Genomic DNA, 24,305 nt, shown 5'->3' with positions numbered 1-24,305 from the left:
CACAGCACAGCCAAAAAAATATTAAAGAAATCATACTACACCTCAGTAGAATGCTTTGAACTCAGCTGTTGCATTAGTTTGGTCAGGCTACCATAACAAAATACCCTAGTCTGGGTGGCTTAAAGAACACAGATTTATTTCCTAACAACCCTGGAGGTTGGAAGTCAAAGATGTGGGCAGGGTTGGCGTCTCCCGAGGCCTCTCTAACAGAGATATGATTCTGGGATGTGGCCAGCGTCTCGGAGAAGTTCTTGCAGAAGGCCACCCTGTGTCCTCACATGGCCTTCCTTCTGTGTGCGCTTATATCTGTGTCTCAATCTCCTGTCATAAAGTAGCCTGTCACGGTGGATTTAGGACCCACCCTAGTGACTTTGTTTTAATCTAGTTTTCGTATTTAAAGGCCTCATCTCTAAACACAGTCACACTGGGGGTCAGGGCTTCAACATATGAACGGAGGCCAGGGTTGGGGTTAGGACTGGGGCGGCGGGGTGCAGGGGCAATTCCATCCATAACAGTTGTCAAAGCCAGTATCTCTACTCACCATAGTCTTCCCAGGCCTTCTTTTCTTTCTTTTTTTTTTGCTATGAAGATCTTATATCCCTGACCAGGAATCAAACCTGGGCCCTTAGCTATGAAAGCACAGAGTCCTAACCATTGGACTGGCCAGGAAATTTACAGACCTCCTTTTCTGAGCCCCTGTGACCAATCCACACTCCATTGTTCTTCTGAGAAAACATCCACCAGCCTGCATTGCCATCTTTTGTTTGCTCGTCCATCTCTCATGTGAGACTGCAGACTCCTGGCCAGAGATCTTAGTCATCTTTGTTGGCATTGGTTCCAGGCACAGAGCTAGAAAGCAGCTGAGTGATGGAATACTGGCATGAGGAGGAAATGTTAGGATTGCATTGTCCGTGGGTCACATTATATTCTTCTCATTCAGAGTGCAACAGCAGACATCTCCAAGGCTGCTTCACATCATATATATATAATGACTCCTTGGGGCTTGGCCAAACCTTCAGATATACGGGCTCCTGATATTGAGCTTTTTACTTTTCTGACATCTTTATTATTTATTTATTTGGCTGTGTCAGGCCTTAGTTGCAGCACTTGGGATCTTTTTGTTGCGGTGTGTGGACTCTCTAGTTGTGGTGCCTAGTCTCGGTAGTTGCCCTGCAATCATAATGCTTTAACTTGGGAATAAAAAGAAATGTAAAATATAATAAAATAAAATGTATTTCAACATGTGAATGTTTGCACATAATTACATTATAAAGCATATAATAAGGTGTCAAATGCTTGCAGCCATGTTCAATGTTACAAATGCAGACTGAGGCATATAAATTTTATTTACGATTCAAATACCATGCATGGCCTCATCTCCGGTGATGGTAACGAAGTCACTCAGTTGTGTCCAACTCTTAGGGATCCCATGGACTGCAGCCCACCAGGCTCCTCCATCCATGGGATTTTCCAGGCAAGAGTACTGGAGTGGGGTGCCATTGCCTTCTCTGATGAAGTAACTAGAACAGGTGAATTCACTGAGACAGAAAGTAGATTAGAGGTTATTAAGGGCTGGGGCATGGGCTTCCCAGGTGGCTCAGTGGTAAAGAATCTGCCTGCTAAATGCAGGAGATGTGGGTTCAATCCGTGGGTCAGGAAGATCCCCTGGAGAAGGAGATGGCAAGCCACTCCAGTGTCCTTGTCTGGGGAAATCCCATGGACAGAAGAGCCTGGTGGGCTATAGTCCATGGGGTCACAAACAGTCAGACACAATTTACCAACTAAACAACAACAAAAAGGTCTGGGGGCAGGGAAAAGAGGGAACAATTGGTTAATGGTAAGAGAGCTTCCATTTAGGGTTTTGAAAAAGGTTTGGAATTATACTGTAGCCACCTTGCATGACATTGCAAATGTACTAGAATTGTGTCCTTTAAAAATGGTTAAAATGGTAAATTTTATGTTGTGTCTATCTTACCACAATAATTTTTTTTTCGGTCTTACAAACAAGAGCATTTTGTTTATACACAAACTGGGCTAGATGCTGGTTCAGCTAATTAAGAATAAATGGCCTTTCCTAACATGTATGTCCTGTGGGACATCTGAAAGTCATGCCACACAGTTCTTTGTTGTTCAGGACTGTTCCACACTTTGAAGGGCATCTGGCATCACTGGCAAACCCACTAAATGCCAGCAGGGCTCCCCTAAATTCTCCCACCACATTGCAATAGCCCCTCATGAGAACCACTGAGATTTGGGCAGTGAAATCCAGGTAGTTGGTCTGGGTTGGGGCTCAGCTGGCAACTGCAGTCCTCGTGGGCACTAGAAGCCAACAGAAATCCAGTTGTTTGGTGGACCAACCTGGAGCACCGGGAGCGAGGGGAAGAAGGAGGCGGGAACGTTCTGCTGTTCTCCTCAGGGTTCTGCACACCGGCTCCCGGTTGCTCCGGCAGCAGAAAGATTGCAGTTCCCTCCCAGACCAGGTAGAGAAAGAACCTGGAGCGTCAAGGTCCAGGGTTAAGGTGGGCGCGGGGTCGCGCAGGGCTGAATCAGCCATCCTCGGATGATGCGCGGAGCTGCTGACTGCGAACGCGGCGGTGACAGCTACTATTTATTGAATAGTTAGCAAGTTCGTGACTATACTTTTCAGGTGACTGTAACAATCTCTTTGTTAAGACGAGAAAACAAGCTCCCACAGCCGCAAGGCGCTCAGGAAGTCGAGAGTTGTTGAAACGGGGCAGAGACACTGTCGCGGAGATTACTACCGGGCAGACCCAAACCTGCTTGTTCCGAGTCTCCCAGGCAGACCTCCAAGCCAGGCTGCTGCCAAACTCCATCTCCCCTCCTTTCGCCTGGCTGGGACTTGTTCCCAGCGGGCAGAGGACCACAGTGCCCTCTTCTCCCCGATTTCTCTAAGCAGGTGATCTGAGTGACGGAGGGGCGCTTAGCCCACCTGCCACCAAGTGTGATGCCATCTCCAGGGTGTAAAGACCTGGGAAGCAGTGCCTTCTCCCAAGACGTACGGAGATCCTAGCGCTGAAAAGATTGTGGTTGATGGACAAGCTGCGTATGGAGCCAACTTCTTTCCCGGAATGGATGCCAGCCTGTTTGCCAGCAAAGGCTCCTCCCCACGGTCCAGTTTGGGATCTGGGACACAGACGAAGGACTGAATGTCCCTATTGTTACCCCTACCACCACCCCTCTACAGGGAGCCAGAAGAGCCCTCTAATGTCAGTTGCTCATCCACAGAGGATCCTTTGATGTGAACCCTTAACTTCAGCCCTCTCTCTGCCATCTTCCCCGACCCCAGCACTTAGCAAATGGGACTGGCCTGTCCAGTAGGGCCAGTCTTCCATGTTTTGTTCTTTAAGATAGATTTTTTTTTTAATTTATCTGTTTATTTATTTTTGGTTGTACTGGGTCTTTATTCCTGCACGGGCTTTTCTCTAGTTGCGGTGCACAGGGCTTCCATTTCAATGGCTCCTCTTGTTGCAGAGCAGGGGGCTCTAGGACATATGGGCTCAGTAGCTGCATCTCCTGAGCTCTAAAGCACAGGCTCAATAGTTGTGGTGCAGGGGTTGAGTTGCCCCCAGGCACGTGGGATCTTCCCAAGTCAGGGATGGAACCCGTGTCGCCTGCATTGGCAGGCAGATTCTTTACCACTGAACCACCAGGGAAGCCCTTCTGTGTTCTTTTAACCCTAACCCATGCTCCATTGTAATTCATAAAATCATTAGTTACACAGCACTAATAATTCGGGCAACTGTCTCTTTTTTCTTTTTTTTTTTTTAACATTTTCACACACCTGATTTGATCCTCACAACAAACTTTTTTAGGAGGTGTTGTTATTCCCATTCTACAGATCAGGAAATGTGAGGCCCAAGTCACTCGCCTGGAATGTGGCAGAACTGGTCTTGAGTCAAGTCCTCTCATGGTAAAGCCAGTGCCCTCAACAAGGGTTCATGCACCTGCTGGCAGGTCCTCTCAGTGAGTCTCTGGAGAAGTCATTCTGCTTGAGAGCACAGTGGCCAAAGTTCTTCAGCAGCTCCTTCATAAAGTAGCAGGACTTGTTCTTTCTTTGAAACTGTTTAACTAACTTCACTGCCATGAACCTGTTGGAGGCTCTAGAATTTCCGTAAGACTCACAGAGCGGGTATGATGTTCTCTGTTTCCTGAGGCAAAAGCAGAGAGGACCATCATTATCCACAAGTCAGTGATATCGTGGTTATAACAAGCAATATATATATTTGACCTTTGACCCATTTCTAGCACCAAGCTCCTAGTAATGCAAGCCCTAAAAGTTTCTTTCATTATATTAATGAGGTGGCTTTTAGAGAGCCTTGGCTTCCTACTGAAGCGACAGAACATACACACGTAACCTAACCTAAGGGTGGGGACTGGTCGACAGGGGAGCCAGCCACATGATTAGAGGATTAGAGGGTTGGAACCTTTGGTCCCACCCTCTGATTTCCAAGGAGGAAAGAGGGACTGGAGGTTGAGTCAGTTACCAATGACCGCTGATGTAATCAATCATGTCTATATAATGAATCCTCAAAAACAAACAAACAAACAAACAAAAACAAAATAACAGGGTTCAAAGAGCATCCAGGCTGGTGAACATCTGGCATTGTGGGAAGAATGGCCTCAGAAAGAGCATGGAAGTTCACATCCCTTCTCACATACCTTGCCCTGGGCTGTTCCTGTGGGATGCTCTTTCATAATAAACCAGTGAGCTCAGGAGTCAAAGGGTTTCCCGAGTTCTGCGAGCTTCTGTAGCAAAACTTGGGCTTGTAGTAATCAAGCCCAAGGAGGAGGCCAGGTTTCCAGGTGGCACTAGTGGTAAAGAATCCACCTGCCAATGCAGGAGACATAAGAGACTCAGGTTTGATCCCTGGGTCTGGAAGATCCCCTGGAGGAGGGCATGGCAACCCACCCCAGTATTCTTGCCTGGAGAATCCCATGGTGAGAGGAGCCTAGCGGGCTACAGACCAGGGGTTGCAAAGAGTCAGACACAGAATGAGTAACATATATATTTATATCTATAGGACTTCCTCGAGTCAGGGGCCTCAATTTAGGAGTTAGGCTCCAGGTGGACGGAATTCAGTGTTCTCAGGATCCAAGCCAGCTTGGCTCCCCATCCTGCTATTCAGGTCTTGTTGTGTCAAAATAGAGGGACAAGACCATCAGCTTCATCCCTGAGAGCAATGTACCTAGCTGGGAGAAAGGTTACAATGAATCATGAATCCACAGGGGCAGGTAGGCAAAAAAACCCAGAATGAAGGCCAACCAAAGGGGAAGCAGAGTCAATTCTTCATGGGGTAAGGCCTTGATAACCAGCCTTGTGGGTCAGTAGTTTTTGTAGCTGACAGATTGGAGCACGACACACTACAAATAGCCGTGAGCACCCACAGAAGAGCTCTAATTTCTTGACAACCAGCCAGATTGCTCTTCTCTATTAGACCCCCTTCAGTTGCAGTCAGAGGACCTTTTTTTAATATTTATTTATTTGACTGTGTCTGGTCTTTCTTGTGTCATGTGACATCTTTGTTGCTTGTGGGCTTAGTTGCTCAGAAATTGAACCAGGGTCCCCTGCATTGGCTATTTCCCTGGTGGCTCAGTTGGTAAAGGGTCTGCCTGCAATGCGGGAAACCTGGGTTCAATCCCTGGATCCAATCCCTGGTTTGGGAAGGGAGGAGGAAGTTCCTCCCTAGAAGAGGAAATGGCAACCTGCTCCAGTATTCTTGCCTGGAGAATTCCATGGACAGAGGAGCCTGGTAGGCTACAGTCCATGGGTCACAAAGAATCCCTTGCATTGGAAGGTGGATTCTTAACCACTGGACCACCAGGGAAGTCCCAGAAGACCCAGAGGATTGTGAGGGAGGCAACTATCAGAATGTTCATGTTCTGATTGGTCTCTAGTGTTTCCTCTTGAAATGTTATTATTGTTCCTCCTGAAATCACGGGATTACACCTTGCCAGTATAGATAAGAAAGCTTTTCAGACAGCTTCTAGAATTTCAAGCAGGAAATGCCCCCAGGGAGGAGATTGGTAAAGTTGAGCTACTCTTCTGAAGCTTATATGAAAATTGAGGTATGTACAAAGCATATCTCAAAGTGGGATCCAGCATTGTATTCATTTTTTCTAATAACTTATCTTTTTAGGCTGCACCTTGAGGCATATGGGATCTTAGTTCCAACCAGGGACTGAACCCATGTCCTCTGCATTTCAAGCACAGAGTCTTAACCACTGGACCACCAGGGAAGTCCCCACAACGGTTATTCTTTATCAAATAAATGACATTAGTGATAAATTAATGGAACACTGAGTACAGGAAAAAAAAAAAACGCACCTACCCTATTCACACTCCAAGTTGAATTAGTTTTCATTTGTTCAAGTTTCTTTTCTATTCATTTCATGGGCATGTATCATTTTTATGGAGCTGAAATCATAGTAGTGGGTATTCTTTTTATCACTTAAAATTAAATCATAAGCACATTTTTTATGTTGTTACAGAGTCTTCATAATTGTTATTGGCTCTGTATAACTCACAAGAGGTTACACTCTATCACTTATCCAATTATCCCTCTACTACTGTTTTTTCAGATTACTTTCAGCTTTTCACTATTATGCCTAATATTGTGTGTGTGCTCAGTCGTGTCAGACTCTTTACAACCCCATGGACTGTAACACACCAGGCTCCTCTGTCCATGGGATTTTTTTAAGGCAAGAATACTGGAGTGGGTTGCCATTTCTTCCTCCAGGGGATCTTCCCGACCCAGGGATGGAAGCCGTGTTTCCCACATGTCCGGCACTGGCAGCAGGATTCTTTACCACTAGTGCTGCCTGGAAAGCCCAATACCTAATATTACAATGAACATGTAAGTGTGTTACTCAGAGCCTAAGGGAAGATTGTGGGTGAGGTGCAGGGAAATTTTCAGGCAACTCTTAGTAAGAGATGACATGCAATGCAGAGCAGGCCTGCATTGGCCTAGAGGGGAGAGATGGAGAGTCAAGAAAATGGAAAATGAGTGTTTATTTTTCTCTTTTGAAAAGAGGAGGTGAAGAGAAAACTGTCTTATTAATTTTTTAATGCTTATTTAATTGGCTGCACTGGACCTAAAACAAAGGGCCACCCTCCCATGGTCTGCAGGCTGAGGACTTCCACAACAAGCATGAGCAGAACAGAAGCACATCTGGTCCTTAGCATGCTCGAGCCCCTTGCAGGGGACTCTGAGACCTGATTCGCCGGCTCTAAGCCAAAGACTTAAGGTCACCCAGTTCTGCATGTGGGCCAGGATGCCAAGGACCACAGACATCGCTATGAATGGATCCCTGTCTGTACCCACAGGCCTGAGAGGCTGGGAAAAGTCAAGGGGTTTAGATATTTTTTCTTTTGGATTATTTTCCTAGGAGAGCTTTCTAGAAGTAGGATGACTGGGTCAAAGGGCACCAAAGCTTTTTTCCCTGTGGGATTCCCAGAGCCAGTTCCCAGACCCAGCTGCCATGTTCTTCTTTTCCATCCCGCCTCAGTCCCAAGGACTCAGGGACTCATTTTTGCTTCGTGCCCCTACTCCACTCTACCCCATGGAGCTGCTCCTCGTCCAAGACCTCCCCCAAGCCCCACACGCCCCACATACATCTTCCTCCTTTCTCATTGCCTCTGAAGACAAACTCCTGGGGCCATCTCATTTTCATCTAGGGACTTCCCTAGTGGTCCTGTAGTTGAGACTTTGCCGTCCAACCCAGGGGGTGCAGGTTTGATCCCTGGTCAAAGAGCTAAGATCCCATATGCCTCGTGGCCAAAAATAAAATAAAGTAGAAGCAATATTGTAACAAATTCAATAAAGACTTAAAAAAAAAAATGGTCCACATCAAAAAAATTTGTAGGGACTTCCTGTTGGCCCAGTGGCTAAGACTTCACCCTCCCAATGCAGAAGGCCTCAGTTTGATCCCTGGTGGAGGAACGAGATGCCACATGCCACAGATAAGAGCTCTCATAGCACAACTAGGACCCGGCAGAGCCAGATAAATAAATAAAAATAATTTTAAAAAAATCTTTAAAAAAGAAAAAGCGCCTAATGGAAGAATATGGTAAGGGAACAACCAAGACATTCAAACAGGCCAAAGGGTATAAAAACTTGTTTGGATAGTCATAAATTCTCACTTATAATCCTTGATTCTTTGTTAATTACTAGATATCTATTTAAGACATCAGATACTCTTTTTTTTTGGTTTATTTTATTGAAGTAGAGTTGATTTATGATGTGTTAATTTTGCTATACAACAGTGATTCAGTTTTATACATATATCCATTCTTTTTCATATTCTTTTCCATTATGGTTAATCACAGAATATTGAATATAGTTCCCTGTGCTATTACAGAAGGACCTTGTTGTTTGCTAAACTCAAACTCCCACTCCCACCCTATCCCACACGGCACCCCCCTTGGCAACCACCAGTCTTTTCTCTGTTTCTGATTTTGTTTATTTCATGCTATGCTGTGCTTAGTCACTCAGTCATAGCCGACTCTCTGCAACACCATGGACGGTAGCCCACCAGGCTCCTCTGTCCATGCGGATTCTCCAGGCAAGAATACTGGAGTAGGTTGCCATGCCCTCTTCCAGGGGATCTTTCCAACCCAGGGATTGAACCCAAGTCTCCAGCATTGCAGGAGGATTCTTTACTGTCTGAGCCAGAGGCATTCTGGGTATTTATAGTTCTGTCCCTGAGTATATGGTTTAAAGACCTCAAATCTGCACTGTCCTTGGAAAGACCAGCCCCCAAGCCTGCAGCAGCCTGGGAAACTGAGTCCTTCCTTCCTGCATCTGAACTTGGGTGAAAGGACAGTGGAGAGATACCCAGAGAGAATCTTTAAAGCTTTAAAAAAACAAACAGGCTTTGTATCAGTTCACTGGTTACTTCCACACGTAAATGGATTGCCAGCTAAGGGATCAAGTAGCCAAGCAGCAGTACTTTCCTCCTTGTGAATCAGAGACTGGTTACCTATAACTCATCACCGACTCAACAGCCATGAATTTGAGCAAACTCTGGGAGACAGTGAAGGACAGGGAAGCCTGGCGGGCTGCAGTGCATGGGGTCTCAAAGAGTCACTGAACGGATGAACAACAACAACCTATAACGCAGTTGTCAGACTTGGAGGTTGGGTAGAGTCATCCAGGAAATTCACAGGGCACTGAGGATTCCTCGGGCTGGATTCTGATGCTGTGAGTTGTTTTTTTTTTTCTAACTTCCTGGACTTGTAGGCTCCTCACCTAATCACTCAAAATCAGATTGGGGGGAGCATGCTGGTGGCTAGAGGGTAAAGAAGCTGCCTGCAACCTAGGAGACCCAGGTTTTCTCTAGTTGCAGTAAGTAGGGGCTTCTCATTTGGTGGCTTCTCTTGTTGCGGAGCATGGGCTATAGGGCATCCAGGCTTTAGTAGTTGCAGCCCATGGGTCTAGATGCTCCTTGGCATGTGGGATCTTCTTGGACCAGGGATAGAACCTGTGTCCCTTGCATTGGCAGGATGATTTTTATCCACTGTGTCACCAGGGATATCAGTCCTTGTGTTTTGGGGTGTGCTAAATATTTCTCTGCTGGACAATGATCAATAAAGTTAGATAAACCCCATTGACCCTGGTGGATTAATTTCAAATGTGTTTAGTGTTCTTTATGTGAGACAGCCTGGAAGATTAGAAATGACATGGGCTTTGGAGTTGAACAGACCTGATTTGGAATCTTTTTTTTTTTTTTTTTGGAATCTTTTTTTTTAAGGGCTTTATTTGTTTATTCTAACTTACAGTGAAGGAAGATCCAGTGCAGCCAAAAATAAATTAATTAATTTAAAACGAAACACACATACACACACAAGAAATCCCACAGTACTAAGAGACTGGAAGTCCAAGGTCAAGGTGTCAGCAGGGTTATTTTCTTCTGAGGACCATGAAGGAAGGATCTGCTCCAGACCTCTTTCCCTGGTTGGTACATGGTCATCTTCTTCCTGTGTCTTCTCATCGCCTTCCCTATGTACCATGTCTGTGTCCAAATGTCCTCCTCTGAAGACACCAGTCACACTGGACCTCGTTTCAACCTAATTGCCTCCTTAAAGATCCTATTTCCAAATGCAGTCCCATTATGAATCCCAAGAATTAGGATTTCAACATATGAATTTTGGGAGGACATGATTCAGCCTGGAACAAGTATCGGGGGAATGATGGGGCATTACGTGAGCAATGTACTCTCAGATGGTTCAGGGAAAACAAGTTCTCTGTATTTCCAACTCTTCTGTAAACTTGTTTTTGTTTAAAATAAAGGGGAAAGAAATGTACCTAAAGGCTGTTCTTATATTCTTTCTATAATATTTTATATGACAACATATTTTTAGCAGAACCCAGGATGTGGGTGTGCTCAGCTTCTCAGTCATGTCTGACTCTTTACAACCCTATGGACTGTAGCCCACCAGGTTTCTCTGCCCAAGGAATTTTCCAGTCAAGAAGACTGGAGTGGGTTGCCATTTTCTCCTCCAGGAGATCTTCCCGACCCAGGGATCGAACCCATGTCTTCTGCACTGGCAGGTGGATTCTTTACTTTATTCTGCACCAACAGTCTAACACAAAATGAAGATAAGAGAGTGATCATGTTTTATAAAGATTCTAATAAAAGAAAAATGTTAATTTTATCCCTGACATGATAACCTTCAGTTATTTTGAAAATGTGCTTCACTGGAAAACTTCATGCCTTGGAGACACCGGATATGTGACATATGGTAAAACAGATCTACATTAATGCCAAACAACACAGTCACAATGGACACGTCTGTTTCGGGTCTCTGCTGGATCTCTTTTACAGAGTTAAGCTCAGGCATTTTGCAGGATCAATGTGTTTATTTCTGGAGTGGCTTCTTACATCATTTTATGGCTCCTTCCACAGGCTACCAGCTGTGTGAGCCTCCCACAGAACCGCAAAGACTATTAACTAGGAACAGAAGGAAAGGGAAGAGATGGGGCAGGGTAAAGGAGAGTTTAATTTCATTTTAACTGGCTTTTGCCAAATTATAACATCATGCCATATGGTGCATGTGTGATGGTACTGGATCTGGAAAAAGCAGGTGGACTTAAAGGAAGAAGATGGGAGAGGACACAAATGGAAGACTGGCACAAAAAGCAATCAGGGAGAAATGCAGCCCATGGGGGAAACCAGGATGGGATGTAGAGTTGGGATTTCTCTGATGGTACGGTGGTTAAGACTTCACATTCCAATGCAGGGGGTGTGAGTTCAATTCCCTAGTCGGGGAGTTAATATTCCACAAGCCTTGTAGCTCCCAAACCCCAAAACAGAAAAAAATAGAAGCAGTAATACAACAAATTCAATAAAGACAAAAGAGAAAGATGTAGAGCCATCAATCGCTCCACAGGCCTTGGTCTGCAGCCTCTCATCCCTGCTCCCCAAACACACATCCCTAGACAGAAATCCTCTTCAGTGCTCACTTACCTGCTGTGATTCTGTGCTCCAACAAGGTTCCTTGGTCGAAAGCATGTTCCTTATAAGCACCTTGCTCAGATAAACTGTAAAAAAGCAATCCCAATAATTAAATCATTGGGTTTTTAAAGTTTTTCCTTTCAAGATGTAGCTACACATTCGGCCCTCCAGGTCTGTGGGCTCCACAACGCAGGTTCAAACAAACTAATTTTTTTTTTTAAGTTATGTATTCATTTTTGGCCGCGCTGGGTCCTCGTTGCTGCACGGGCTCTTCCCTAGTTGCACAGGGCAGGGGCTGCTCTCTAGTTGTGGTGCGAGGGCTTCTCACTGCGGTGCCTTCTCTATTACAGCGCACAGGCGCTTCAATAGCTGTATTGCGTGGGCTCAATAATTGCAGCGTGTAGGCACGGGCTTAGCTGCTCCATGGCATGTGGAATCCTCCTGGCCCAGGGATCGAACCTGTGTCCCCTGTATTGGCAGGCAGATTCCTATTCACTGGGAGAAGTCTCAGCCAAACTTACTTTGATCTCTGGTTGGTTGAATCCAAGGATGCAGAACCCGAGGATACAGAACCCGAGGATACAGAAAGTTGGCTGTACCACACCCTTTACTACAAGAGAGTGGAGCATTCTCTGATTTTGGTATCCGAGGGAGGTCCTGGAACCAACCTCTGATGAACCGAGGGACCAGTGTATTTCAGGAAGAGCAGTGAATTAAGACTTTCTCTTAAGTCTGCAGGGGAGTTGCCTGAAATCAATTAAGTCTGAGAGAAAATGGAAGGGAAGAGGAATCCCGTTTAATAAGAGCAGAGACTGGTTCAGGTGTCCATTCTTTCCTGTTCTCTCAGTGGCTACGGTCTCCCTCACACCAATGGTCAGGGAGGTGGGATTAGGCACCATTTCACCAGGATCCTCTGTGTTTTCCAGGTCTGAACGTATTCTCTTTTGTCCATCTGGATTTCCATCCTGCTCACAATCCCCAATTCAGCTAAGATTTTTATCTGCCCTTTAAAATCCAACTAAAATGTAATTGGATCTATGAAGTCCTCTGCCATCCTCCCAGGTTAACCTCCTTTCTTCTCTCCTCTGTCAGCACCTGATTCTGGCATTTATCTATGTATCTGTCAGATTACATAAGCAAATTGCAAACTCCTTTAGGGCAGACACCTCTTTCTCCTCTTCCATTTCTGACTCCTACTACACTGCCTGGATCACACCCCTTTAACAAACATTTGCTGGATTAAATAGACACAGAGTTAATGAGACTTTTGATTTTCCAGGGGCCTATTTACACATTCTCTTCACACTCCATGTAGGAAGGCATCAAACCAAAAATGCATGGGAACAAAACTCTTCGTGCAGTAAAATAAGTCCCCAAAGTGTGAATTAAAAAGCACTTCCCATTAAAAGGAAAGCACAGATTTAAGAGTAGTAGCTCCAGCCTCACATACCTGGTTAAAATGCCTCTGCCTTTGTGCCCTGGATTTGAAAGTCATGAACTTGAAAATCAGTTCCCCTTTGCTTTGTGAGCTCTGAATTGTGTTTCCTTCCCATTTGATTAACATCAGTGACACCCAGAACAAAGGCAGGAAGGGCTCTGGAGGTGCCCGTGATGTTATCAGTGGCAGCAGGGGGACCAACTTGGGAGCCTGAGCTGGGGCCTGACCAGAAAAGAAAGCACAGTTCGGAGGACTGACTGTATCATTCTTATTTGTCATTTGAATCCAGCTCTGAAAGGTTTGTTTCTGTACTGAAGAGATTTTCAAATCCATACAGTAGAATTTACAAATCCAAATGAGCCCTCTCCCCCGCTATAGCACAGATAATAAGGAATCTGCCCACAATGCAGAAGACCGGGGTTCGATCCCTGGGTTCGGAAGATTTCCTGGAGAAGCGAATGACTACCCACTCCAGTATTCTATTCTTGCCTGGAGAATTCCATGGACAGAGGAGACTGGTGGGCTACAGTCCATGGGGTCACAAAGAGTCAGACACAACTGAGTGACTAACACTCTGCTCCCTGAGATCCATAGGCTTATTTCCCTGACGTTGTCTTTGTTGATAATGTATTTGGAATTTCTCCCTGGGAATTGCCTCTGATTTGAGTCATTTAAGACTTGCTTTTGAATCTAAAATGGCATTCTCAAGTTGGGTCACTTACTTCCTTTTATCAGACTTCACTCCACATGATTTGGAGCTGGTTTCAAAAATGAAATCTGGGGATTCCCCTGGTGGTCCAGTGAAGAATCCACCCTGCAATGCAGAGGACTCGGGCTCAAGTCCTGTTCGGGGAACTAAGATCCCACAGGCCTCAAGGCCAATAAGGCGGTACACCACAACGCCTGAGCTTCCGCGCCACAGCTAGAATGTCCATGAGCCACAGCAACACAAGAAGATCCTGCAAGCCACAGCTAAGACCTGACACAGCCAAATAAATAATTAAAAAAAAAAACAAACTGAAATCTGCTCTAAAATGACAGTGTTATGACCACTGAGGATGTACAAGGAACGCGCCTCTGACACTGACACCCGCAAACAGTTGCCTTTGGAACGAGCCTGGAGAGTGCCACGCTGATGCCACAAGAGGATGCTCATTCAGACACTTCAAATCTGGCAGGTTTATTTAAAGGGCAGGTTCCTCGCCTTTATCCGTGATGATGAGCCTATCTGTAGAAAAAGAACAATGATTTGCAGGGGGAAAACAGTAATTATGTGAGATGATGGAGGTGATAACTAATCTTATTGCAGTCATCATTTCACAATATATAGGCGTATCATATCATCAGGTGTACACCTTAAATTTATACACTGCTATGTACCAATTATATCTCAGTAAAGTTAGGGAAAAAGCAATGTAGGCTATTTTTTAAAAACAAAAGGAAGAAAGGAAGAGAAAGAGGGAAATTCAGGTTCAATTCATAAGAAACATTTTAGCTATGAATGTATGACCAAAGAAAAAGAAAGATCTTTTTTTTTAACAATATATGAATGGACCTAAGAGCAGGCAACTGAGCCACTCTTGCAACATTAGAAAAATATATTGATTATCAGTGTTTCCTATGGAAAGATTTTCAATTAAGAGGGGAAAATGATGGAAGAAAATTTCACATACTGAGGTATGGGGAAGTCATTCTGGGTTATACAGGATTTAATTTGAAGTTTAGGGTAACCAAAACAATTTACAAGATACGGAAAGAAACCTAAATATTCATTAACAGGTGACTGGAATAAGAAGATGAGGTATTCATATACAATGGCATATTACTCAGCCATAAAAAGGAATGAAATTTGGCCATTTGCAGCAACATGGATGGGCTTGTAGAGTATTATGCTAACTGAAATAAGTCAAACAGAGAAAGGCAAATATTGTATGATATCACTTATACATGGAATCTAAAAACTACAACAAACTAGTGAATATAACAAAAAGAAGACTCACAGACATAGAGAACAAACTAGTGGTTGCCAGTGGGGAGGGGGACGCAGAGGTAGGGGATTAGGAGTTACAAGCTATTATATATAAAATAAACTACAAGTCTTTGTCATACAAAACAGGGAATATAGCCAATATTATATGATAACTATAAATAGAATATAACCTTTAACATTGTAAGCCACTATGTTGTATGCCTCTAACTTATATAATATTGTACACCAACTCTACTTCAATAAATAGAGTAAAAAAAAAAAACAGATGCTAAAAGATGACCAAGCATAGGCATAGGAAAGTTTATTGAAAGATTAAAAGTAAAATAAGATATGTTTTGGCACAAATATTTACTATTGAAATTCTGTTTACAGTCATCACTAAGACTTTTAATCACTTGTCTAATAGATATTTTTAAGTTTATAAGAAAGAAGTTGCATCATCATTATTCCTTAATTTCACAGCATTATAAGAAAAGTTCACAAAATACAATTCTGAAAATCGGATATATAAGTAATCATTGCCTATTTTAAAAAAGTGGGAAAGCATGCACAGAGGAGCCATGGGAGCTCATAGGAAGGACGCTGACCCTGGAAGTGTCCTGTTATGTGTGGGGGATGGGCCAAGAGGAGCAGAATGAAGCATGTGGAGAAAGGAAAACGCGTTTTGTAAATATGACAGGTAGCTTGCTTTAAGGCAGATCACACTGCAACATCCTCATCCAACGTAAAATATATTCTAACACTCCAGAAAGACCATATAGCTTCCCAGGTGGCGCAGGTGGTAAAGAACCTGCCTGCCAATGCAGGAGACATGAGATATGGGTTTGATCCTTGGGTCTGGAAGATCCCCTGGCAGAGGAAATGGCAACCCACTCCAGTATTCTTGCCTGGGAAATGCCATGAACAGAGGAGCCTTGAGGGCTATAGTCTGTGGGGTTGCAAAGAGTCAGACACGACTGCATGCACATGCACACACTAAGTCTATACATTTTTAAAGACCTTTACGGAAAATGAATCCTCGATGTTTCTTTGTGGCCTACACTGACACAGCAGAGAGAACCTGTAAAGCTAGTTAACTGAATCACTTTAGTCAGTACAAACTGAACTAACTTTGCATTTCCTCAGTGAGGACTAGGCAAAATCAAAGCCGGAGCTGCAAAGCGCTATTTGCACAGACCCTTCTTTTTCCCACATGGCTGTCGTTGAGTTCACATCGCTGTTTATTCCTGGTCATTTGTTTCTCCCTGAGCACTTCGACTTGGATTCATTTTCGTAAACTTAAAGCTGCCATTTGGGGGACTTGCTTTTGTTAGTCCAAATGGATGCAGTTCGAAGTGGACTACACTTGGCTGCATCTTTCTAAAAGGAGAGTGCCCATTTATCTTGATTGAGCCTCTCTGAGTGGAGGGGGTTGGGCTGCAGAGTTTAAGGAGGCTCTTCAAAGCCCAGAATTCTGTGATTCCTTTCTCTAATTTTACATCCCATTCCTCATGTATTTCCAACGAGTTCAGAGACCTATGTGTTCAGTTGCTCAGTTGTGTCTGACTCTTTACGACCCCACAGACCATAGTCCACCAGGCTCCTCTGTCCATTGGATTTCCCAGGCAAGAATACTGGAGTGGGTTGCCATTTCATCCTCCAGGGGATCTCCTCCACCCAAGAATTGAACCTGAGGGTCCTGCGTGCGCCACCTGGAAAGCCCTCAAAGGCACAGAGAATAGAATGTCTGTGCTTAGTCGCTCAGTTGTGTCTGACTCTTTGTAACCCTATGGACTCTAGCCTGTCCGTGGAATTCTCCAGGCAAGAATACTAAGAAAGAAAGAAAGAGAGGGAGGGAGGGAGAGAGGAAGAGGGAGGGAGGAAAAGGAAGAAAAAGGAAAAGAGAGTTAAAAAAAAAAAAAAGAAACCTCTGATTTTTCTTCTTTCTCATTCCTCACTACTTCCTATCCCTTATTCATTAAAAAAAAAAAAAAAGATGGAGGGGGGGATTGAAGTTGTGAGGCCAGGAGGTCCTGGCAGCAAAATGAGAATCCTGTTTTCAGGCTTAGGAGGCTAGATTCTATTCAAATTTGCCCCTAATGGACAAGTCACAACAATTTGGTCTGTTCTCCCAGCTATAAAATGGGATAATAATCTCGGTAAACCCTTTCTTCCATTCTTAGATTGCCCCAAAGATGAATTTTAATCCTATAAAAATCTACTTTGAACACCAAAGTGGAAAGAGCTGCACAGACAAAACGACATAATTACAGAGCTGCTTGGTGAAACAGCTCTTGCCTTCTGACTACCGTGAACCCAGACGACAAATTTTATTGGATTTTCCCGCTTTGTTTCACCACCACTTAATATATGATACATCCGGTTTCCCACTGAAAGGACCTCGAACTCCTTGGAGAAGTCTGATGTCCTATCTGGGGCTTCCCTGGTGGTCCAGCGGCTGAGACTCCGAGATCCCAATGCAGGAGGCCTGGGTTCCATCCCTGGTTGGGGAACTAGATCCCACAGGCCAAAACTAAGACCTGTTAAAACCAAGTAAGTGAATAAATAAAAATATAAATATTCTTTTAAAAGACAGCAAAGAAATTAACAAAGACAATAAGGACATTTCAAAAGGACCACGGGAGCTTCAAATAAGCTACCATTGTTAAAAAATGGGACTGTCTTAGCTTCAAAAAGAATATTAATGAAAACAGTCAAAAATATCAACATTTAAATTTATCAGCTTATAAAATACTTTAAAAGCCTGATTCATGAGTAATATGTTCATTTTCATAATTCTGACAGTTTCCCAGGTATATACATTTGTGAAAACCCATCAAGGTAAACACTTTAATATATGTAGTTTATGTCAATTATTTTGTTTGTTGCTGTTATTTAGTCACCAAGTTGTGTCTGCTCTTTGGTGACCCCATGGACTGTAGCCCACCAGTCTCCTCTGTCCATGGGATTTCCCAGACAAGAATACTAGAGTGAGTTGCCATTTCCTTCTCCAGGGGATCTTCCTGATCCAGGTAGCAAACCCACATCTCCTGCATTGCATACGGGCTCCTTACACCTCAATATTAATATATTAAATAATCAAATTGTATACTGTTGGATGATGCTAAAAACCAACTCATTATTTTGAAAATTAGTAAACAAAGGGAGAAAATCAGCATTTTTCTTTCCAATGCAAACTGTACTGAGAATAACCAAATAGTGGATGAAGTTCCTCCCTATACCTTCCCATTAATAAATAATGAAGGGATCCCTAATACACTAATGACTGTAGACATAAATCATCAACAACTGCTAACATCACAAAAGACAACCAGACATTATCTGTCTTTTGATGGGTGAAAACATCATCACCTTTAAACTTGTCAAATCGAATCCAGTTCTGATGTAGGCCTCTAGGTCCAACTATCAATTTATAGGAAGGACAGAAGAAAAGAGAAGAGACAGTGGGAATTCCACAGGACAAAGCCTGATTTCTTTATACGTATTTATAATCTTATCTATTTATCTTTTATATTTATTTTTGGCTGTGCTGGGTCTTCCTTGATGTGCAGGCTTTTCTCTAGTTGTGGCAAGCGGGGCTACTCTGCAGTTGCAGTGCACAGACTTCTCACTGCAGTGAGCGCTCTTGTTGTGGAGCACAGGCTCTAGGGGTTGGGGGCTTCAGCAGTTGCGCTCCTGGGCTCCAGAGCACGGGCTCAATAGTTGTGGCTTATGGGCTCAGTTGCTTCGAGGCATATGGGGTCTTCCCAGATCAGTGATCAAACCCATATCTCCTGCATTGGCAGGTGGATTCTACACCATTGAGCCACCAGGGAAGCTCCAAAGTCTGATTTCTTTACCAAATAAATTACAAGAGAGAAGAACCTGTACATTTAAAAGAAATGTAAAAGACATACCAGGGACTCCTCTGGTCTTCCAGTGGTTAAGTCTCTGTGCTTCCAGGGCAGTGGGTATGAGTTCAGTCCCTGGTGGGAGAACTAAGGTCCCACATGCCACATGTCAAGTGGTACGGCAAAAAGCAAATAAATTAACAACAAAATAGAGGCATATCACCCAACATAGTATGTGAGCCATTTTTAGATCTGAACTCAAAGTCACAAAATTTATGAAATTTATAGAACAATTGAAAATTAAAAATGGATTGGGAATTCCCTGGTGGTCCAGAGGTTAGGAGTCCGCACTTCCACCGCAGGGGGCGTGAGTTCAATCCCTGGTCAGGGAACTAAGATCCCACATGCCATGTGGTAAGGCCAAAAATATAATAAAAAATAAAATTTAAAAAAATGGATTAAATACTTGGTAGTAGGAAATTATTGTTTATTGTCTATGGTGTAATACTGTTATCATGGTTATGGGTTTGTTTTATCTTTTGGAGATGAAATATTTATGATGAAAATGTATGGTACCTGAGGTTTGCGTCAATATGACATGGGAAAGTAGAAATGGGTAAGGTTGGCCATCAATTCATGGTTAAATAGTAAGTACATTGACATTCATTGTAGTATTCTCCTTATTTCTCTGTTCAAAATATTTTATAATAAAAATATTTTTGAAAAATAGTAATCATCTCTACATCCCCTTGCCATGTTAGCTAACTCTCCATCATACCATCACCCAGCAGAGAAATGGACCCCGTAACATTAACCCCCTGGGGCAATTCACGCCTGTTAATATTTAGAAAATACTTTGAAGCTTAAAGATGAAAGATACCAGATAATTGTAAGGTATTATTACTGTATTAAAATTAAATAAAAGACTCCGTAAATTTGAAAACCCAAATATGATCACTACCTACCTTAAGGTTTGGATCACATGGAGAATGAGCTTCCTGAGAAATGCCCATAAAAAGCCAATGATCAAAGGTTGTTTCTAACAGCATTCTTTTCCACAGGCAACACTGCCCCTAGGCAGAGCAAATCTGAAGCAAAATTATTAAGGAAATTGAGTTCCCCTCAGTGTTCCCCCATCTTCCTGTTCAGCATACATCTTGGGCTACTCCTATTCCCTCCTCTCTGCCACTAATGAACCCATGCTACACCTGAGCCCTCAGAAGTACCCTGCCAATCAAAACTTCATCCATGTTATTGAACAAACATTGATTGTCTATTCTGTGCCGGCAACACAGATATGAATTAAGTTCATATGGTATGGACAAAGTGCCAGCAGAAGAGAGGGAATAACTAACTCTCTATGGGAGGATCTGGAAGAGTGTCACCAGGCCAGTGACATTTATCCTGCCTTATGAAGGATACGGAGCCTTCAGGTGGAGTCAAAGGAGAAAGGTACTCACGGTGTATGAGCTAGGTTCTCCAGAATCTGAACCAGTAGGATGTAGAGAGATAGGTGTGTGCATGCTCAGTCATGTCTGACTCTTTATGACCCCATGACTGTAGCCCACCAGGCTCCTCTGTCCTTGGGATTTCCCAGGCAAGAATACTGGAGTAGGTTGCCATCTCCTCCTCCAGGGGATCTTCCCAATCTGGGGATTGAACCCATATCTCCTGCATCGACAGAAGGCTTCTTTACCAGTGAGCCACCTGGAAAGCCCATAGAGATACATGGAAAAGGAAACTGATTCTAGGAATTGGCTCATGTGGTTGTGGAAGCCCAGAAGTCCCACCATCTGCCCTCTGCAAGCTGGAGGCCTAGGAGAGCCAGGGGTGTAATTCAGGCCAAGTCCTGAAGCTCCAGAACAGGTACAGGAGGACATGGAGGTCCCAGCTCATCAGGGAGAGTGAATTCACCTCATTTTGCTCTGTTCGAGCTCTCAGCAGATTAGAGGCTGCCACCCACCTTGGGAAGGGCACCTGCTTCACTTAGTCTCCTAATTCAGATACTAGTCTCTTCCAAAAACATCTCACAGACATGCCCAGAAATAATATTTTACCACCTTTCAAGGCATCCCTTAGCCTGGTCAAATTGGTACCTAAAATAAACCATCGCACAAAGCAAAGACAGTAACACAAAAACATCATAAGATGTGGAGACAGCTTACTTGCAGATGGAGGAGATGCTTTTGGAAAGCTGGGTGGATCAGGTTTTGAAAAGCTGTACAGGGACTTCCCCAGCGGTCCATTGGTTAGGACTCCAAGCTTCCACTGCAGGGTTTGATCCCTGGTCAGAGAACTAATATCCAACAAGCCATGTAGTGTAGCCAAAACAAAGCAAAAGAAAAGAAAGAAAAAGAAAAGTTCCGTACACTGTGCTGGAAACTTTATCCTGAGGGCCTCTGGAAGCTTTTTAAGGGAAAAAAAAATGCTTTGTTGGAATCTGTGTTAGGCTGAACATTTACTCGTCTTTGGAACCTGTGAGATTATAAATTTCTTGCCTGGGCTTGTTCTCTCTTGTAACCCCAGTTCCCAGGACAAAGTCTGACTCTTACAAGGGTCAGACTTAAAGTCAGTCATTTCCCTTTTTTTTTTTAAAGACACAATAGCTACAAACAATGCTTTGGAAAGGAGCCTGAGGGAGAAAACAATAAAAGAGGCCTCTTTCCCTTAAAATAATTCTAACCTAGCAACAGGAGTTAGTGTGACATTCATTCCCACTTTAGGATGCTGGGATGTCTCTTCTCTAAAGTGTCCCTTAGAAGAAACTGAAAAGGGACTTAGAGGTCAGAGGTCACATCACCACGCATAAGTATTAAGGTTCTTGTACAAAGGGGAAGAGAAAAATGTAGAGACTTTCCCAGTGATTCAGTGGTTAAGGCCCTCCCAATGCAGGGAGGGTCCATCCCTGGTCAGGGTGCTAGACCCTGCATGCCAGCACAGCCAAGTAAATGAAAACTTTTAAAAAGAAGAAGATCCTGCATCCTCCCTGGGAAATTAGGTCAGAGGAGGTGCATCACTGGTGCAGCTCAGAGCAGTATTTTCCAAGGAAGTTAGTTTCAGTCTGTGGCAAACTGGGGTGGTTAGACATCTGAAAGGGCTTTCCTGGTGGCTCAGTGGTAAAGAATCTGCCTGCAGTGCAGGAGACCCAGGAGACGAAGGTTCAATCCCTGGGTTGGAAAGATCCCCTGGAGGAGGGCATGGCAAACCACTCCAGTATTCTTGTCTAGAAAATTCCATGGACAGAGGAGCCTGGTGGGCTACCATCCATGGGGTCACAGAGTCAGACATGACTGAAGCAACTGACCACAGCACATAGTGCACAAACATCTGAAACATCAAGAGTACCACTGGGAATTTGTAAAGAGTTGTTAACTCTCAGAGAGCTCAGGGGTTTCGACTGTCCATAGACCACAGGGAGGAAGTCTCGGTTGGAGGTCCCAAGTTTTGTTTCTCCAAGATAATCTACTTAGGTCCCTTGACGTAACTTGATTCCTATTTTCTGCATTTTTATCCTCCTTATTCACAGACATTTTGAGAACTTTTGTGATGTTATTAATTTATTAGAAATTACTAGCCATGGATAATTCTTTTTTTTTCCCCTATTGTTCCACCATTGACAGCCTGTCATCTGCAGCAACTATAGTTTAGTGACTATGGTGTGTTTGACCAACTTGGACTTTTTCATTGGTTGAATCTGTTTGTGGTTCAGTTGATCTAAACATCAATCATGATGCACAATTGGCATGGTAATCTCTCATAAGTTACAGTCTCGCTGCACAAAGTTTATAGCACCTTTACTAATTCTGTTGCAAATATACTGGAGTAACTATTGTATTTGTCTGTGCTTGTTTTTTAAATTTTTAATTTAGAAGTCCAGGACTTCCATGGTGGGCCAGTGGTTGAGAGTCTGCCTGCCAAGGCAGGGGACATGGATTCGATCCCTGGTCCGGGAAGATCCCATATGTCACAGGGCAACTAAGCCCACCGGCCACAGCTACTGAGCCCACGCACCCTAGAGAGCCTGTGCTCTGCAACCAGAGAAGCCACCACAATAAGAAGCCCACACAACACAAAAAAGAGTTGCCCCCGCTCACTGCAACTAGAGAAAGCCTGCGTGCAGCAACAAAGACTCAGTGCAGCCAAAAATAAAATAAATAAATAACTTAAAAAAATAAAATAAAATAAAAGTCAAAAGTACTGCTCAAATAGTAAAGCAATGGTTTGTTTTTCCTCCTCATTTGAGGAGGAGGAAAGTGAAATAGGAGAAGCCTCCACTTGCCTGCCAGCATCCCCCCCAAACTTGCCCAGATATCAGCCTATATCAAGCTTTGGCCCCATGACATCTGATCTCCGCCTCTCAGCCAGTCAGTTTCCTCTCCTGCCTTCCCTCCCCACACACCTCGTTTACCTCTGTTTCCATGGTGCTCCAGTCCCCAACTCCCGTGCCACTACAGCTCCAGAGCCCATCCTGACAGAGCCAAAAGGGGCAAAGAAGACTTTTGTGGCTGCAGCAGCACAAAGAATACCTCCTATTGTGTGGGTTGGTAGTGTTTCAGGGCTAAGGAAAAGTGAAAGTGAAAATCGATCAGTTATGTTTGACTCTTTGCACACCCTGTGGACTACACAGTGCATGGAATTCGCCAGGCCAGAATATAAAGCCCCGGCTAAGGAAGATCCAAATCATACCTTGTGGTGATGGTTTTCATCCTGCATCTGAATTCTCATGATGCTGTGCTCCCCACTTCCACCCCTGGTTCCTACCTAAGCACCCAGACCTATTAGATCAAGCAACGCTTTGCTGCTCCAGGTCTCCAGCCAGGGCGTGGGCTCTTGCTGAGCGTCCTGGAGGGAGATGTGCTAGATCCCCCTTTACTGCCCACCTGCTTAATTTTCAAGTGGAGTCTGCTTCCTGAATCCCCCAGGGCAGCTTGAAACAGCTTTCTTGGGACTTCCTATGTCCACTGCCTGGCCACACTGCCTACTCCTGTCCCTGGACAGACGTCCTCAGGTTCCTTATCTAACCCTCTGCCAAGCCTTCCAACATGGGCCCCCAAAGAATCACAAATGAAGACTGTTCCCTCCCCAGGACTTCCCTGGTGGTCCAGTGGTTAAGAATCTGCCTTGCAATGCAGAGGATGTGGGTTCAATCCTAGGTTGGGGAACTAAGATTCTGCATGCTGTGGGGAAACCACAGCTGGAGTCCGGGCAGTTCACAACAGAAGATGCCAGGTGCCACAACTAAGACCCAAGGCAGTCAAGTAAATAACTATTAAAAAAATAAAGTAAAAAGACTGTGTCCTTCCCTTGGTGGGAACGTAAAATAGTGCAGCCATACAGAAAACAATATGGAGGTTCCTCCCAAAATTAAATCTAGAACTACTTTCTGATTCAACAATCTCACTTTTGGGGATATATTCAAAAGAAACTATGTCACTATCTCAAAGAGATATCTGAACTCTCATGTTCATGGCAATATTGTTTACAATAGCCGAGGCATACAAACAACCTGAGTGTTCATCACTGGGTGAATGGACAAAGAAAATGTGGTCTAGACATGAAAAGCTTCCCTGAT

General features: G+C 44.0%; 1 long non-coding RNA gene across 2 annotated transcripts; it reads right to left on the bottom strand.

Annotated features, from left to right (window-relative positions):
• Positions 1-3,696: 3,696 nt before the first annotated feature.
• On the bottom strand, positions 3,697-21,206 carry LOC104988729. 2 transcript variants are annotated; one of them, XR_825280.1, is made up of 5 exons: positions 20,899-21,206; positions 19,699-19,821; positions 14,002-14,141; positions 11,488-11,561; positions 3,697-4,169 (listed from the first exon to the last, which is right to left on the bottom strand). It is a non-coding gene; the product is annotated as an uncharacterized LOC104988729 (long non-coding RNA). The 2 variants fall into 2 exon arrangements; XR_825279.1 differs by lacking the exons at positions 3,697-4,169; positions 11,488-11,561 and having other exon boundaries at positions 13,430-14,141.
• Positions 21,207-24,305: the final 3,099 nt, after the last annotated feature.

Source organism: Bison bison, unplaced genomic scaffold (assembly GCF_000754665.1).
Source record: "Bison bison bison isolate TAMUID 2011002044 unplaced genomic scaffold, Bison_UMD1.0 scf7180017864141, whole genome shotgun sequence".
Taxonomy (NCBI): domain Eukaryota; kingdom Metazoa; phylum Chordata; class Mammalia; order Artiodactyla; family Bovidae; genus Bison; species Bison bison.
The sequence above is the reverse complement of the archived record's forward strand: the minus strand, read 5'-3'. Positions and strand labels throughout refer to the sequence as shown.